Source organism: Mirounga leonina, unplaced genomic scaffold, assembly GCF_011800145.1.
Source record: "Mirounga leonina isolate KUSES-001 unplaced genomic scaffold, KU_Mleo_1.0 Mir_454, whole genome shotgun sequence".
NCBI classification, from domain to species: domain Eukaryota; kingdom Metazoa; phylum Chordata; class Mammalia; order Carnivora; family Phocidae; genus Mirounga; species Mirounga leonina.
Window position 1 is genome coordinate 7986850 of NW_023270763.1, and position 14799 is coordinate 8001648.

General features: G+C 55.8%; 1 long non-coding RNA gene across 1 annotated transcript in view; it reads right to left on the minus strand.

The window, feature by feature from the left end:
* Positions 1-4684: 4684 nt before the first annotated feature.
* LOC117999450 overlaps positions 4685-14799 on the minus strand; it is a 39751-nt gene continuing 29636 nt past the window's right edge. Inside the window, exons 2-3 of the long non-coding RNA XR_004676268.1 lie at positions 7419-7618; positions 4685-6091 (exon numbers count right to left, since the gene is read on the minus strand). This is a non-coding gene — a long non-coding RNA (uncharacterized LOC117999450). The remainder of the gene's footprint in view (positions 6092-7418; positions 7619-14799) is intronic.

A 14799-nucleotide genomic window follows, 5' to 3' on the forward strand; every position in this document is an offset into this window, starting at 1 on the left:
AATCTCCGGGCCCTCATTAACTTGCATGTGGACAGGACCTGGGTACCGGCTGTATAGGAGGCCTGGGAGATGCTGGGGGTCTAGTCACAGACCCAAGTGGGGAGAACAGCCTCCTTCTTCATAGACCTTGTAGCTGGTGGTCCCTGGGTTCTGCTGGGCTCCCCATCCCGGCCCTGCCTGCAAACACCCCTATCTGAGCCCGTCATTAACCCACACTCAGGCCTTGGAACCCTGGGGTGAACGGTGCCCCCAATAGCACACCGTCACCCCCTCTGACCAGCCTGGCCCTGAGCTCTCTGCAAATGCCTCTCATTAGTGACCAGAAAGCTGGGGGGGGGGAGGCCCCACCAGTTCCCCGGGCCTAGCAGGGGCTCAGAGGCTGTAACAGCAGCCAGCCCCAACTGCCTTCCAGCAATCCATCATTATCCCTTCCCTGGCCCGGTAATTCCATTGTTAATTAAAATCCTGCAGCCTTTAATAACACAGCTCATAATTGCTGTTTTTACCAATCCTGGGCTGGCTGTGCAGGCTTTGAGGGGACCTGGGGCTTGGTTTCCCGGGCTTGGCCTTGACGAAGCTCTCTGGCTATATATTCACTCACTTGCCCTCAGCCAAGAGCCCCCTGTGTGGGCTTCACAGTGGGGTAATGGGGCCCAGTGTCTCCCACCCTGAGGGCTACCCCTGGACCCCCTCGACATCTCCAAGGAAGGAGGCAGGCTCTCCACCTCCCGGAAGGCGCAACCCTCGGCAACACATTCCGGACGAAGTCTGGCTCCTGCACGTACAGTTGGCCCCATGGAGGCTCTGGGGCCTCCTGCTGACCTTGTCTGCATGTGGCCATGCTCTTTAACACCCACATCTCCTCTGATGCGCCCCACCGCCCGAGCCACCCCCCCGTGCAAGCGAGGAAGCTGGAGATCAGAGTGGGAGAAGGATTTCTCAAGGCCACACACCAGGCAGGCTACAGAGCTTGGCAGGCCCAGAGGCCCCCTCTGCCCCCACCTACCTGCACTCACCCCAGCCCCTGCTTCTCTTCCCAAAAGTCCCCCTAAAGTCTGAGGGATTATCCCCCAGTTGCTGGGAAGGTGATTGCATTACCCTCTCTGAAGAGAGTTCCCCCACCGCCCAGGCCAGACCCCTTCCAAGGGCAGCCCGCGCCCATGAGTTGTGAGTGTGGGTCTGTGAAGGCCCAGCTCCAGCCCTGAGGTTGGCTGAGGTCTGGCTGTGAGGCCGGCTCTCCCTCTGACCCCCGCTGCTGTCCTTCCCTCCCAGGTACTGATCCCAGGAGCATCCCCATTAACCATCCTGCACACAAGTCTCCATCCAGAGCCTGCTTTCTGGGGACCTGATCTTCTAGAGCTGCCCTAACCTTTGGGATTCCAGGTCCTGCTCCATTTACTCTGCCCACCCCCCATTCACCCCAGGGGCCCCAGACCCTCCCCACACCACTGCCCATTACCCAAGCTCCTTATCCAGTTCACACTCCTGGTCCTCTGCTCCTTCAGAATGGAGAATACAGGCCACTCGGGCTATAAATAACCTCAGGTACCCCCAGGTGAAGGTCACTTGGAGGCCAAGGACTCCTTCAGTGTCCTTCTCGCCTCTGAGGTCGGCTGTGTCACGCCCATTTCGAGTGCTCAGTTCACAGCTGCCTTGGCCAGCCTCCTAAAAGACCCCCAGCCCCCCACACTTGCTGCTGGCTTTGTGAGAAAATCAGTCCCCAAAGTCCCCAGCCCTCAGTGATGCCTTAGGGGGAGAATCACGTTCGGAGAGGACAGCTTTCATTCACTCCTGTCATTCACTCCATCACTCACTCACTCAACAAATGTGCTTTGAGCACCTGCCTTGTACCAGGCATTGTGTTTGGTACTGGGGACACCTCGGTGAAGAAGATTCACGAAGTCCCTCTCCTCATGGAGCTAAAATTCTACAGCGAGAGGCACAAACTATGCAAGATACAGAAATAAAATAAAAATATAACAGGCTAGACGGCAGTAGGTGCTGAGCAGGGAAAGGGACATGAGGCATCTGGGGTGGGGCGGGGGTGAAAGTTGTGGCAGGATGACCAGGGAAGGGCCCCTCTCCCCCCCAGGAAGGTGACGTTTGACTACCACGCGCAGGGCCCAGCCGTGAGCCCTAGGGCGGGGAGAGAGCCCTTGTCCTGGGCTCCTGGACCCCGCTGGCCCTGGGAGGTATCCGAATCTGTAAGAAAGATTCGGTGGGAGTCAGAAAGGAGCATCCTGCTCGGGGCTGGAGGGCAGCTGGGATGAGGTTAAGCAGTACCAGGCAACAGTCACAAATTCACGAGAAAGAAAACTGACGTGGATGGAACAGCAGGATCCCACTCCAGGATCCCAAAGTCAGGTGGACATGATCACCCCCTTTTTCCTCATAAGGAAGGTGACATTCAAGGAAACTAAGCACATTACTCAACGTGGGCATTCAAACCTACATCTTACCCACAACCAAAGGGCATCTTCTGTCCAAGAGACAGCGCATCCCTTCCCGCCTCCCTGGGAGGCATGCACCCCCCTGCTGGTGGGGGCGCCCAGGGCTCTGATGCGGGCCCTGCAAGTGAACCTGCCTTGCTTGGGGCCACGGGCGAGCTGCTGGAAGAGCCGAGGAAGAGTTTTGTTCAGAGCTATGGCCAGAAGGGGAGCCCGCCTGTGGCCAACAGGGTCACTCGTCCCTCCCTGCTTTGCGTCTCTCCACCCCCTTCCTCGGGTTCCCAGTGTGGGGAGGGGGGTGCTCTCCCCTCTCTTGCCCCCACACTGAGGTCACTGCAGACACCAGCAGGAGACAGTGTGGAGCAGAGATGAGAAAGGCTCTGGAGTCAGGCTGATCTCGGATAGCCCTTAATACTGTGCCGTCTTGGGCGAGTTACGAAGTCTCTCTGCGCCCCGTTGGACCCGTTTTCTCCGGCTGCTGTAACAAGTTACCACAAATGTAGTGGCTACAAACAACGCATATTGATTATCCTGCGGTTCTGGAGTCGGAGATCTGACATGGGCCTCACTCCACTAAATTCAAGGAGTCAGCACGGCTGCGTCCCCCACTCTGGAGGCTCTAGGGGAGAATCTCATCCACTTACCTCTTCCTCCTTCTGTGACTTCCGCCTCCCGTGGCCCGTGGCCCCCCTCCATCTCCAAAGCCAGCTGGTAGCATCTTCAAAGCACTAACTCCGACCTCCTCTTCTGCCTTAAAGGGTCCTGAGATGACATTGGGTCCACCTGGATGATGCCGGATAATTCTTATCTTAACATCAGCTGATCGGTGACCTTAATTTCCATCCGCAACCTCAATTCTCCCTTGCCACGTTAGGTAACCTATTCACCTGATCCAGGGATCGGAGAGTAGACACTTGGGGGGGGGGGGGGGGGCATTCCACTGCCCTCTTTACTGAGTAGTGATGGCTTTTTATAAGGGCCCCAAACATAACTATCATAAACAGATGTTTCACAAATGATCCTGGTGAGTATGTGTTTTTATGCTAACTGATTTAAATAAAAAACAAATGTAAGAATGTAACCCTCACCAAAGGGATCCAAAGCCGGGCGCCTGGGTGGCTCAGTTGGTTAAGCGACTGCCTTCGGCTCAGGTCATGATCCTGGAGTCCCGGGATCGAGTCCCGCATCGGGCTCCCTGCTCGGCAGGGAGTCTGCTTCTCCCTCTGACCCTCCCCCCTCTCATGTGCTCTCTCTCATTCTCTCTCAAATAAATAAATAAAATCTTAAAAAAAAAAAAAAAGGGATAAAGCCTTAAAGGAGCCAGGGCAGGTCCTCCCTGCGGGCCCCCATGCCTGACAGTCAGGGGGTCCCTCCAGGAAGTGCTCCCTCCAGCCCAAGATTTAGACGCTGGCTCTTAGGGTATCCCCTTGAGAAGTGGGTTGTCCTGAATTGTGTGCCAGGATTTCATTAATTCTGGCACAACCACACCTCCAAAGCCAGACTCCGGAGCTGTACTGGAATTATCCACCCCAGACCTGGCATTTTCCCCTAAACAACCCCCAGGGGCAACTAGGTAGGGCCCTACCTCCCAGCCAGGCAAAGCCAGCTGGCTCCTGGCCTCTGGAAGTGTTAGTACTTGGGGTCCAATGAGCTTTCTGACTCTTCCTCAGATGTTTCAAAGAACCCTGGCCCAAGTGAATTTGCTACTTGAGGTCTTATGCATGTAAGTGAAAATCAAGTCATTGATCCCAGAGTCTAATGTCACCAGCTTGTCTTACGAAAAGATATGCAAAGTCCTTGGATCCTTCAGTTCTTTTCCTTGAGAGACAGGGAGTCAAGTTTCTCTTATGAGACAAGTCCCGAGCCTCCAAGGGTCTAGCTACAAAGAAGAAGGGGTCAGGCTGCTCAAGTCTTCAAGGCCGGGGGCAAGCCTCCACTCCTATTTACCACGGGTAGTTGTACACTTCACACTGCACAAATACAGCCAGCTGAGGGGTCAGGGGAGTGAGCATGGGGCCCGAGAACCAGCCCCCACTGCACTTACCAATGGCATGTCTTTCCCCCAGGGTTGTCTCCTCCCAAAGGGGATGAACAAAGGCATACTACAGGCTCACCCTCTGCTTTGCAACCTAGATGGTCATCATGGACAATACGTGGCCCCTCAGCACATGACCAGAAGGCTGCTCAGGTCAAACATGACACACCTCGCAAGTTGACAGTTGTATTGAGTAGGGTCTACTTCCCGTTCGAAGAGACGAGTGCATGGATCAAGGCTTGGCTGTCGTGGCAATGTCAAACTTCGATCCTAGTGTCTAGAATTGCTCTATTCTTGTGCTCGTCTTGTACCGACCAGTTAGCTGTTTGCATAGCCCTGCTCCTTCCCATTGTGGGTCCCCCAGGGACACTCTGGGGCCTCTTGGCCACACGTTTTGGGAGATGGCCAGAAACCAAGGGCAGAGGGGAGGTGTAAGCAGGACTCCAGGTGAGGGAGGGCTGTCCAGAGGGAAGGGCAAGGAGAGTCTCCTTCCACAGGCCCTGGCTTTTCACCATATCTGCACATGATCTTGGTGGTGGCTTCTTAGCTGGTGTGGAGGGCTCATCTCAGAGAAGGATCTTCTGACATGGCCTTGGAAGTCACTTGGTCACATCCAATACATTCTATTCGTGCATACAGGGCCAGCCCGTATTCAGGGGAGAGGGCGGTAGGAGGGCATGAACACCAGGAGGGGGCCTCACGGAGGGGGCCGTCTTTGAAGACTATCTACCACAGGGAGAACCAGGCCAAAGGCAGAACAGCCTGACAGTTCCCTCTGGCTCAGGGCTGAACTGGACTTTTTCAGAAATGTTATCCCCGACTGATTTCACAACTGTGCTCTGTTGCCTGCCCCAGTTATGACAGAGCACCAGCCCTGCCCTCGGGGTGCCTAGAGTCACCAACTATCAGGAATATAAGCGTCTTTTTCCTATAGGAAATTGTGCTTCCAGGTGGAGAAATGGTGTGAGATCTTCCTGGCCTCACCACTCAGTCCGATCATTGATTAAATATCTATCATGTATTAACTACAGCCCACTCCATGGTCCAATTAGTTTAGAAATGCCCTGGAATTCTTTTTTCCTCATGCACAGTCTCAAAATTATTTAACTCCCTCGTGGATTTTCAGCCAAACCCAGGAAGTACACAGCTCTATATTCATCTACTGCGTGATGCTGATCAAGCTTTTCCCCCTCCAAGTGTTGGTTTTCCTCTGGAAGAAGAAGGGTAATGGGAGGGAGATGAGGTTGACCAGATGACTGGACTCCAAGAGCCACCATCGTGACCAATGGGCTCCAGCTGTCTCTGTGGCCTTGGGCAAATTCCTACCCCTGCCAGGCTCTTCATCTCCCACCTGTAACATGGGAAGTCGGACAAGATGACTCTATGGGTCTTTCTAGCACCATCTGCCCCACTTCAGCACATGCAGGAATGCATCCATTGCTTTAGGATTGGGATTCAAGCCCGGCTGTTCAGCGCAGATTGCTATTCCCAGATCCAAGGCCCCTAGCATTTCATGCCATTGCAGACAGGCACACGCAGCCGCAGAAAGTGATCTGCAGTCCATTCCTTGGCCCCCAGCTGCAGCTAAGTGATGAGGCTGGGCAGCAACCTGGTACAAGGAGAAAAGATTGAGATAAGAAGTCAGCCAGGCTGGGTGAAAATCCAGGCTCCTACTGGATGATGGCATTGACCTTGAGAAATTCCTTAACCTTGATAAACCTCAGTTTCCCCACCTGGATAATGAGGGTGCAAGTGCACACCTCCGAGGAGAGGCCCAAGGATTCGAGAGCGTATCTGAGTAAAGCTCGGACATAGGGTCTGTTATAATTCAAACCGCACACTGGAAAGCAACGTCTGTTTCGAAGGCAGTGGTGCTGATTCTTGTCACTGGAGCAGAGCCTTCCCTGAGATAATTTAGGAGGTCTGGGCTTGGGAGGGCTCCCTGGGCAGAGGTGCCACCTCCCCAGTCAGCCGCAGGATGGATGGGCCCCGCAGCCTGGCTGGAGGGGCCATCTGTGCCACCGCCCCCGAAGATGTCCTGGGCTGTCACGCTTTCTGTCACGCCGTGCTAAAAAAAATGACTCCAAAGAAAAGTAAGCAGACACTCCAGGCCATAAATATTTCAGAGCCGAATGACTGTCCTTTTTCCCCAGCACTGACTTGCCATATATATTATTTATAAAACCATAACTTGAGTTGAAAGGTAGTCATCGAAAGAAGAGAGAGAGTCTCACTCAGATTCACTTGGTGATTGGAAAAACAATCTAGAAAGGGAGCAAATATTGTTGGCCAGATGAGGTCACAGGAGGTCATCTGGTCCCACCCCCGGCTCCAGCCCGGCCCAGAGGGAGTGTGGCCAGAGTGAGCGGAGGGCACAGCCAGGAGAGGCCCCGGACACCACCAGACTGCTGGGTCCACACAGCCCGGGGCCTAGCTGGATTTTCAGGAAGTTTCCATTACATGACAAACAAAAGTTGACGTGTTTTTTAAAAACCTTTCATTCCCCCTTTATAATAGGGAGCAGGCTTGTCATGAGAAAACAGGCCAAGGAGGAGGGCAGCCACAGGCCGGGCCGTTGGGGAAGCAGAAAGAGCCCCCGGGCCTGGAATCGGGAGATAGCCAGCAGGTCACGGGGCCTTCCTGGACTCAGTTTCCCCATCCATGAAATGGAGGACCCAGCATTTCTGTCCTATAACAGATGCTTCGCGGCACCTCCCTGTCTCTCCAGAAACGACGTGAACTGACAATATGACCTATTCGCAGATATAACTTTAAAAATCAATATAATAATGCCTTCACTTGTGATATCAAGGAGAAATAAAAGGAACGTGATACATAATCAAACCACATTTTGTATTAAATGCTTTGGCATGTGTACCCAGAGGTCGAAGTGAAGGAGTGGAATTGGGAATTGGGGCACCTGCTCGTATACTCACCACAAATGTGACATTTCCAAACGCAGGCTGGTACCGTGAGGTGACACCAGACACTCAAGTACCATGAGTAGCCTCGCGTCTGGGGAAGACGTGTCTGGAACAGTGGACACTCTCAGTAAGTTCCCGAGACTGCACAAAAGACGATCTCTCCTCAATGTTCGCTGTAGCTGCACGCCTTGGAGATTCCTTTTTTGTTAAGACTGTGCAAAAAAAAAAAAAAAGAAGAAGAAGAAGAAATGCTGTGTGTTATGTAAAACAGAGTCCAGTTCTAGGCTCGGACCATTTTAAGCAAGTTTTTCACCCATAGGAATGTCTGGCGGGACACCGGCGGTGTGCGTGGGATGCGGGAAACATCTTTCACAGAGCGGAGCCGTGGGGCCCCTGGGACGTTAGAGAGCCCCGGGCATCCCTGCCCGCCAGGTGCCAGTCCTCCCTCCCAGCACTGTGACCACCGACAAGTGTCCCCCCCACACACATCCGAGACACCCCACGGAGCCCCCCGGACAAGCTGCTCCCAAGGTCGTTCTGCATTGCTCTGACCGTCGGATGCCACCCACGAATGGCTTGGTGACAAACACTCACCTAGAGGCCAGGCTGGCCCCACGGTGGGCACCTCAGTTCCTGCCCCACTGTCGCACCCTGGTGACGGCAGCAGGGGGACTTTGCAGACACACCCAACACTGCTTGAACGGAGCCTGCAGCCAGAGTGTGCGGAAGGGATCCGCGCTCCTTCCCTCCCCGAGTCCACCCACTCAGGAAGTCGGGCACCTGCCAGGCACAAAGGGAGCCCAGCACCCCCCACCCCGCCCCCGCCGGGAGCCCAAGCCGCCCAAACTGCAGTGCCGTGAGCACCCTAGGGACAGTGAGGCCATCTCCTGGGGTGGTGAACGCCCACAGTGGCTACCCCTCACCACACCCCAGCTGTTGGCCTCCAGCACCCCGGCAGAGAAGATCCAGGTCTCTACGGGCCACTGTGCAGCTGCCTGGCTCAGGGGACAAAAGCTCCCAAAGTTCTGAGGGTCGTGCCCAGCCCCCGGGCTCACAGGTGCATTAGGGAGGTGAACTCACCCAGGAAGCCACAAAGCCACAGGGGGCCTGCACAGGGTCTCAGGGTGGCCTTGCTGCCCCGTTAAGCCTCAGTTTGTTCAGCTTTACAATGGGCATAAAAGCCGTACCCCCACATTGTAAGTTCACTGGGAAGACCCACTGAAATGCTGCATACAAACTACGCAAGGAACACTCACCCTTGGAATTTTTTTTTTTTTTTAAGATTTTATTTATTTATTTATTTGAGAGAGAGAGACAGCGAGAGAGGGAACACAAGCAGGGGGAGTGGGAGAGGGAGAAGCAGGCTTCCTGCTGAGCAGGGAGCCCGATGTGGGGCTTGATCCCAGGACCCTGGGATCACGACCTGAGCAGAAGGCAGACGCTTAACGACTGAGCCACCCAGGTGCCCCTCACCCTTGGAATTCTTATGTCCAGCGTTTCCCGGGCCTCCCCGTGCCAGTTCCCTGTAGTAAGTCAATCTCCCTGACTCTCAACCCTGCTGATGTAAGATCTCCCTCCTCTAAACCTCGCCCAGAACCTAGAAGCGCCCTGGCATGTCCCCTGTGAGTCCTCCGTTTTCTCTGCTCCCAATGGCACGGCCGTGCTGCTTTCTTCCTCCTGGCCAAGACCACCTGCCTGCACAAGAGCCCCTTCCTCATGGCCAGAAAGTAGGCCCTGCCTCCCAGGGCACCGTCATGCTCATGCTGAGCCATGCCTCCCTGTCACCAAGGGACTGGTACCTCGGGATCCCACAGCTCCTCAGGCCCGATGCCAGCCACAGGTCTTGCCTGAGGCCACCTCCCCACGGACCAGACCCCAGGCCAGGGACCCGGCTGGGCGCAGACTTCACCCTTGGAAAAAAATTCCAAGGGTGAGTGTTCCTTGCGTAGTTTGTATGCAGCATTTCAGTGGGTCTTCCCAGTGAGCTTACAATGTGGGTATGGCTTTTATGCCCACCCCACCCAACATCCCATGCACGCTGGGACGTTTTTCCATGCCCACAGTGGACGCGAATCTGGCACCTGGGACCGCATATCATGGTACTGAGCAATGGGAGGTGGGAGGAGGGTGGGGGAGCGTACATGGGCTGGGAACAGTCTGGATTTCTCAGGGACAGCAGAACCTAAGCTGGTAAGGTCTGGGTCATGACAGGGCCTGATGTCGACAGAGGGGTGGACCTCCCAGGAGAGCCAGGACGTGCACCCAGGGCTACAACCAGAGACAGTGGTCACCCCACAGGTCCCGGGGGCTGAACCAGGGCACGCTCAGGCTCTTGAAGATCAAATACCTTTTGTATCCCCCAACATTTGAGGGGGAAGGAGCAAGGTCTGGTGTTACCGTGTCACCTCTCAGAGGGTCAAGACCCCTCCTCTGTGTCAGGGGGTCTGCAATACCTCAAAGGTAGATGTGAGTATGAACATGAAAGCCCTGGGGCCACAGGCCGGGCCCCACTGTGCCCGTGACTGCAGTGTGGTCACTCACACACAGGAAGGCCTGGCAGAAGCTTCCAGACTGGTGTCTTCTGGCACTGGGACAATCTGCCCCAGGAGGCCTACTCAGGCCCCAGGAATCCTCCCCCCCTTGCTCCCAGTGGGGCTGTTATGCTCTTCCAGCTGGTGGGCACAGAGAAAAGTGTCCGGGAAACACGCTCAGGGGTAGCGAAGTTCTTCCTCAAATATGCGTTTCCACCCCCCCTCCCCGGGTCCCAGCAGGACCCGAGGCCGTGTCAGCCTGCAGGAGCAGCGGCCCCCGCCCCCCCTGCTTCAGCCGGGACCCCACTTCCCTTGAAGTCTGTGCTCAGCAGCTCCCGGGGCCTTGTCGAGGCAGCTGCTCAGCTCTGGCCCCGGCCTCCGCCACCCTCTGTCCTCACCCCCCTCACCCCTCCCCACATTAAAAAAATAGAAATAAAAAACTGGACGAGTTAATTTGCTAAAATGGAACAGAGGGCAATAACTGATTACATTTTTCCCCAAAGGAAACTTGAGTTAATTTGGCCGGTGACTCATATGCCAGGCTGCCAGTTACAACACACCACCCCAGACACGGCTCCTCGCTGGGCCCAGCTGGCAGCCACCCGCCCCGCTCACTACTGCGGGCCCCCGGGTCCCCCCTCGGGGAGGCGGGGGCCCCGCCCGCCCAGAGCCCGCTGGGTCCCGAGCCGCTCGTGGTGCTTCTGAACGTGCGGGGCGCACACCCGCGTGCGCACAGAGACACGTGCATCTGCGCTCACACCAGGCACGGAAGAGCGTGCGCGCTCACACGCACACGCACACTTGGGACATCGCCAGCCCCACTCTGGCCTGGGCCGCTCGGTAAATCATTCAGTAGTAAGCTCTGCACACCAATCCTGGGGAAAATCCAGTTAGAGTCCCTCGTTACTAAGACGTTCCTCTTTTTCCCAGCATCTTAAAGCTTCTGGGGAGCGGAGAGAGGGGAATGTGGGGTGCTCATGTGAGCCCTGTGAGCTCTGGCTGGAAGTTCCCGGCCCAGCATCCCATGGGTGGAGGCCCCAGATGGGCCTCTTCATCTCCTTGGGGGTGAAGGGCACCTTGGGACCCCACACGACGTCCGATACTCCTCACATGGCCACCTAGCTAATGAGAAGTGACACCCAGCTCCGGCAGAAGCCCCCAAGGCAGGCCTTACAGTCAAAAGACCCACTTATATGCTGTGTGACTTTGAGCAAGACACCCTCTCTGAGCCCCAATTTTTTCTAGAAAATATCTTCATCATCTGGTTGCATAATAATATGAATGTACCTAAAAGCACTGAACTGTACACTTCAAATGTTAAGATGGTAAATTTTTTTTTTAAGATTTTATTTATTTGACAGAGAGAGAGACAGTGAGAGAGGGAACACAAGCAGGGGGAGTGGGAGAGGGAGAAGCAGGCTTCCGCGGAGCAGGGAGCCCGATGCGGGGCTCGATCCCAGGACCCCAGGATCATGACCAGAGCCAAAGGCAGACGCTTAACAACTGAGCCACCCAGGCGCCCCAAGATGGTAAATTTTATGTTATGTGTATTTTAACACAATTTTTTAAACTGAAAAAAAGAAGAAAAAAGAAAGGCTTAAGCTTTCCCCCTTCTTCTTTCCTCCTTGCCACTGGCTGGGGTGTAGAAATGATGGCAGGAGCTGCGGCAGTCTTTTTGGACTCAAAGATGGAAGTCACCTTTGAGCATGGCAGTCCAGCGGGATGAAAGGACACTGTTCCTACGACACTGTAGAGCTGCCAGATAAGCCCTGGACTGTTTGTGTGCGAGAAGTAAACTTCTATGTTGTTTTTAAAAATATATATGCTCACACTTGAGAAAACTAAAACCATTTGGAGGGGTTGATTGGGACAAAGATGAGAGATATTTCCTAGGACCCCTTTCCTAGTTATCCCCAGCAAGGGAACATGGCCCAGGGTTCTGGGTTCTGGCCCAACTCACCTGCCAACTTCTGTGTGACCTCAGGTAGATCAACTTCTTCCCTAAGCCTCAGTTTCCCTACCTGTCTCTTGATACTAATTCTACCAGTCTCAGTTTTTCAAATCTGGTTAATGAGAGGCCCCAGCAGGGAGATCGCCTGGCAAAGGACTGGGAACAGCAAGAAAAGGATCCAAGGAGATGGAGAGCCAGAGCAGAGAGGGTAGAAGGAACCCCCAGCACCCAGCACTTGGTCCTCTCGCTAAACCCATCTTACAGGAGAGGAAGCTGAGAAAGAGCATGGAGATCTGAGAGGCTAGCCAGAGCATGGGGAGCAGCCAGGAAAAGCAAGAGGCCCAGGACAGGAGCCGCAGTCCCACAGGCCAAGCCCCCACCACAAAGGTACTGGTGGTCAGAGTTTTCTGGAGTCAACACCCTCCTCCCAGATAAGAAAGTAGAAGCAAAGTCCTCCCCCCACCTCGTCCCCTCCCCTGGTTCAGGCCTCTGTGTGGCCTCTGTTAGGCCCACACTGTGGGTCTCCCTGGGGCCCTGGGGGAGGAGCTAGCCAATCTCTTAGGGGAAGACATCGAGGACCCTAGGAGCCAGTCCCAGCACTTGGGGTGCAGAAGGAGGAGGTAGTTAGAGAGGGAATTGCTGGGAAGCGGGACGGGTGGAAAGAAAACGTTTGCTGGTTTCCAAGAGGGCCTCTTGCCTCCCTGGAGGAAACTGGGAGTTGTTATCAGAGCAAAGGACAGAGATGCCTGTCCCTGGATAAGCTCTAAGGAAGTCTTCCTGTGGGCTGACACATCATGGTGGGTGGGAGAACAGTGCTCAGAGGGGCAAGACCCCACTCCCAGACTCCTGCCAAAACCGAGAGCCGAAGGCCCAAGCACAGAACCGTTGTCCACGCGTGACACCCCAGTTGGGAGCAGTGGCCAGGTGCCACTCTGAGACACACCCAGGCCCCACCATGCCCCACCATGCCCTCCATATTGGTTGGCCCTCCTGCTATTAGGCATCTACACAGCCCTGGCGTCGGTCAAGCCAGCTCGAATCCTCCCTCTGTCACTTAGAAGCAGGGGGACCTTGGGCAAGGAGCTTTTATAACCTCGCCGAGGTTCCGTCCCTGCCTCTGTAAGGAGATACCCACACGGGGGGCTGAGCTAATGGTCCTCAGCCAGTGGGAGCCCCCTCCCCCTCTGTCGTGGACATCTGTGGCCTGATCACTCCTGGGAAGGGCATCACATATGAAAGGACAAACAATACTCTGCTGGTCACATTTGTGGTCACCATCCTCCAATTTCCTCCGCCATTACTGTTTCACGGGCTGACATGTCCCTTCCTCTCCAGCAGTTAGACTCCCAGAGTGGGGTGCTCACAGAGCATGGGTCTCCAGTCCTCCTCCTTCGGGGTCTGGAGCATCAGGTTCTGGACTTTTCCAGGCCCCGGACACAGCAGAAGAAACACCCTCGTCCTCATGCACCGGGCTTTTTAAAACACACAGCACATGGCTGCTGAATGTCCTGATTTTCCACCTGAAGAGACTGAGGCTGTGAAGCTGGGGGGCCTCCGTGTCCAGCTTTTTTTTTTTTTTTAAAGATTTTATTTATTTTTTTGACAGAGACATAGCGAGAGCAGGAACACAAGCAGGGGGAGTGGGAGAGGGAGAAGCAGGCTTCCTGCAGAGCAGGGAGCCCGATGTGGGACTCCATCCCAGGACCCTGGGATCATGACCTGAGCCAAAGGCAGAAGCTTAACGACTGAGCCACCCAGGTGCCCCCGTGTCCAGCTTTAAGGAATAATTTCCCTCAGCGGCCACAGCCCAAGCCGTGCTGACTGTGGGACTGTGGGCTGGGGCTGGGGTGGGGACAGAAGGGGCCCCACCTGGGAGCAGCTTGCTGGGGACATAGGAGGGCTCCGGCTGCCCCAGGAGGGGGTGCAGGGCATGGAGGGCAGGCTCATTGACATACACACTCACACAGATACACAGATGCACAGTCACCACCACCACGCTAATGCCCCCAACATCATGAAGCAGGTGTGCACGGCCTTGCCTCCCACTGAGGTTCCAGGAGTACTGGGTTCCCGCTCAATCCTAGGCCCCTGGACCACCGACGCCTCTGGTGTTTCTTCCTGCCTGCCCTTCCGGACTTCTCCCTCCTCCTGCTTCCTCCTGGGGCTGAGCCAGGGGCCAACAGCAGGGACCAGCGTCAAGGTCAAAGCCTGCTTCCCTCCAGCTCTGCCTCCACCCCTTCCGCCCCTTAAGTGTCAGGTGTCACCGCCTGCTCCTCTGGGCGAGGTGGGGGGGCACTCCTCCTTTCTCTCCCCTGGGGGCGCGGAGGAACTCGAGGAACTTGGGACCCAGCCCGCGGGCCGGGATAAGGTCGCGCCGCCGCTTCCCCAGAGAGCCGCTAGGTGGCGCCGCGCTAACGAGGATCGGATGCACGGGCCGTCGCCAGGGGAGGGTAAGGGCCGGAGAGCCCAGGTGCCCAGCCGACCTGTCCCACGCGGCTGCTCACACCCGGGGCCCCATGTCCCCAGACCCTGGCCCATGCTCCCTTCCAGCCCCAGGCTCGGGCTGGGGCTCAGGGCACAGGCCCTGGGCCCCCTCCACCACCCCTACCCCGCCCCCTCTTCCCCCCTGGGTGGCTCCTTTGGCCCTCCCGTGGCGCAGACCCCACAAGAGGACCCTGCTCCTGGGGCACAGCGCAGAGGTGGATAAATAGGAAGCTTGGCTAGGGAGAAGAGCCTGAGAGTCTGGGTTGGGGCTTCCTCTCTCTGAGCCTCTGTTTCTTTATCTATAAAATGGGATTGGTCCCCGAGAACAGAGTAGATGAGGTCAGGGTAACTCCTGGCACAGACCCTGTGCTCGGCAAGCAACGGTGCCTCAGTTTCCTCTTCATATCTCCCTGGGATCTCCTCACCG